The sequence below is a fragment of the Gossypium arboreum genome, chromosome 12, assembly GCF_025698485.1.
Source record: "Gossypium arboreum isolate Shixiya-1 chromosome 12, ASM2569848v2, whole genome shotgun sequence".
Classification (NCBI taxonomy): domain Eukaryota; kingdom Viridiplantae; phylum Streptophyta; class Magnoliopsida; order Malvales; family Malvaceae; genus Gossypium; species Gossypium arboreum.
This window is the reverse complement of record NC_069081.1, coordinates 58,320,430-58,323,999: the sequence shown is the minus strand read 5'-3', so window position 1 is coordinate 58,323,999 and position 3,570 is coordinate 58,320,430. Positions and strand designations below refer to the sequence as shown.

The 3,570-nt window shown below is 38.2% G+C and overlaps 1 long non-coding RNA gene across 1 annotated transcript; it reads right to left on the bottom strand.

Moving 5' to 3' along the window:
- Nucleotides 1-1,836: 1,836 nt before the first annotated feature.
- Nucleotides 1,837-3,016, bottom strand: LOC128285340 (uncharacterized). The gene is made up of 2 exons (XR_008275844.1): nucleotides 2,960-3,016; nucleotides 1,837-2,195 (listed from the first exon to the last, which is right to left on the bottom strand). It is a non-coding gene; the product is annotated as an uncharacterized LOC128285340 (long non-coding RNA).
- Nucleotides 3,017-3,570: the final 554 nt, after the last annotated feature.

The following is a 3,570-nucleotide window of genomic DNA, read 5'->3' as shown; positions in this document are numbered from 1 at the left end:
GTATTCTCTAACCGGAAATCAGCTCTTTCAGGATCATTATTTATTGTAGCTTGGACTTCTTTGGCCCCATATTTTGTAATCTTATCAACCGAAGGCTTAATCAACTGATTCGATTTAGCTTGTGACATAACAGGGACTTGCAGAGGATTAGGCGAGGTTGGGGGTTGTTGTACAACCAGATTAGTTCTAATGTATTGACTGAACTAATCATTTATCATTTGATAGAAGGCTTGTCTAGCCTCTCCATCATGGCTACTCGTAGCCAGTCTAGAAACGAATGGCGCTGTCCTTTGCATGGAAGCTAGACTCACATACGCTATATTAGTCCTAGAATCGACTAAATAGTAGCTATGATACCAACCAAATCTAACACCCCTAACCCGTATCCGTCGCCGGACTAGGGTTAAAGGCGTTACCAAAAAATTGGAAACATTTTACAAACAATTCACATACATTATCCACAATCATAATCAAACATGATCATAATGTCCTTTAAATTGGTCATTGAAACCTTAATCATGCTTTAGAAAGGGGGGACTAAACCGAGCTCATGCAACATTTTTTGAAAATTAAACATTTTTCAAAGTTGTATAGGCCACATGCCTGTGTGAACAGGCCATGTACCTCACAAGGCTTTAGACACGCCCGTGTACCTCACAAGGCTTTAGACACGCCCGTATGTCTAGGCCGTGCCAAAACAGGGCATACATACTGACTTGTCCACATGACCACAAGACACACCCGTGTGCCATGCTGTGTGAAAATTAAGGAGACTACTGACTGGATCACACGGCCAGTCACATGCCCGTGTGTCTAGCTCGTGGTCGAAACTGACTTGGCCACATGGCCTAGCACACGCCCGTATGTGTGACAGTGTGGTCTTCCCAGGCTCATTTTGAAATGGCCCTTGAGTAACACGGCTGAGACACACACTTGTGTCCCTACCCATGTGGACAAAATTAGGCCATTTGCAAGGTCAAATTGCCATCCATCAAGGGTCCTCCCTACAAGCATCAAAACCAAATCATTTTATTCCAAATCTCAACCATTTCACGAACAAAATATACATAATTTATACCAATTCAATAAAAACATATTTCATGCTCGAAACATACACCAAATCATATTATTCCCTAAGCCAAATACATACCAAATCATGTGCCAAAATCATGCCAAAAACATAGGTTTTGTAACACCCCGAAGCCGAGACCATCGCCGGTGTCGGACACGAGGGGTTAACAAGCCAAATCCACATATTGCACCCACCAATTTGACATTTCCAGACAGGCTGGAAATCTGCGTCACTGTCGCCTTAAAAATCATATCTCGAGTTTCAAAACTCAGAAACTGATTCCGTAAATTTTCCCTGAATTTAGACTCATATATCCATCCATGGATTTATTTTTATAATTTTTGGTCGGGCCAATTGGTACAGTTTATTAGTAAAATTCACCCATGTTACAGGGATCGACTGCTCTGACCTTCGCGCGTTACAACTTGAATATCTCCCTGTACAGGGCTTTAATACTGGTTCCGTTTGTTTCTAATGAAACTAGACTCAAAGTGGAATCTGCACATATAAGGCATGACTACTAATTCTTTCTGGATAATTTATAGTAAATTTTTAAAGTCGCGACAGGGGACCCAGAAACTGTTCTGGCCCTGTCTCACAATAGCTTTAATATCTCTTAACATGTAACTCCTATGACCGTTTCGTTTTTCCATATGAAAGTAGACTCATCAAGGTTCATTTACATAACTTATTCACTATTTAATACCATTCCTACAAATTTTGGTGATTTTTCAAAACCACACCACTGCTGCTGCCAGCATCTGTTTTCAAGGTAACCATTACCTATTTCATGATTTCCACGATTCAATTGGTCCTTTTTGCATACATAGCACAAAGTGTGATCACGATTAACCATTCCAATGGCTAATCTTTTCAAATAATTCCATACCCCATAATGATCATCATACAAACGATTATAGAATCATACTAAAAACGTATATAAGCCATTTTCGCATGGCTATCCAAGCTTACACAAAACCGAAAGGTACATGACCTTCAACAATAGGGTAGTCCTATACATGCCATTTCAAAGTTCAACCAAAATTATACCAAAATGGAGGCTTTGATAGTGTAGATGACTTCGACTTTAATGATCCCGAATCTGATCGCTAACGAGCAAAATCTATAAAACAGAGAGCCAAAGCAGCGGGTAAGCATTTTTTATGCTTAGTAAGTCTCAAGCAATAAAATCAGCTTTAACTAAAGCATTACATTCACATAGCCAAATGAATCATTTCATTAATAAACATTCACATAATCATACTTACTTCACACTTCATCATTATACACTTTCACAAGATATCAACCAATTCAATAGCTGAAAACTTCGTTAGTCGATTGAGCGAATGTTACTCAAACATATCGACTTTTCCAATGCACATATAAACATACCTTATTCTTTGGGCTTTTCGAGCGTACTAATTAAATTTATTACAGCAACCAACGCTCACCTCCAGCCCAAGCTTCTTGAATACAACCGGATATAACCACATGCACGAATGCCTTGGTCTTAGCCCGGATAGAACGACTTGCACAAATGCCTTGGGTATTAGCCGGATTTAACAACTTGCACGAATGCCTTGGTCTTAGCCTGATGTAGTCACTAGCACAATTGCCTTGGTCTTAACCGGATATAATTACTAGCATAAATGTCTTGGGACTTAGCCGGATATCATTCAATTGCTCATGCACACATATACATCAATAATCATTACACATCCATATTTCATTTTCGTTACTAAGGCTCAAACACAAACATATCACTAGCATAATCGCCTTGGGACTTAGCCGGGTATCATTCAAATACTCATACACATAAATCAATAATCATTACACATCCATATTTCATTTCACATAATTGAGTAGGGTCATTTCTTGAGGACTTACCTCGGATGTCGTCGGACGGCTTCAACGGCTATTCGACCACTTTTTCCTTCCCTTTATCGGATTTAGCTCCCTTTGCTCTTGAGCTTAACGAATACAAGTAGAAGTATTCAATATTTTATCAATAATGTTTACTTGTCAATCACATTCGGCATCTCATATCATCTCGCTTTATTATAATTTATCATTCAACCTTTAAACCAAAAGCGCCATTATATGACCACATATACATACATCCATATATTTAAGCTCAAGAATTTTAATATAACATCAAGTGCTCAAATTACTCATGTGGCCGATTATGCATGGTCATAATACACAAAATCAAAAATAAATTCCAAGACTTTCACATCATATATGTACTAAGCGAATCGTTGGCCAAGTTCACATACATTCTTCAACAAATCCTTCTTTAAACAAACACATCTAAGCCTTCCTTTCATATTATCAACTCCAACCATATACATTATTCAAGTATAACATTTTCATATTCGGCAATAGTGTTACACATAATAGCGATTCTTCTTACTTTGTATTTATGCATCTACTTGATCATTTGTTTAGTTCAAGCACCCATACACCAAGATTCATCAAGTTTAGCATGAAACATAACC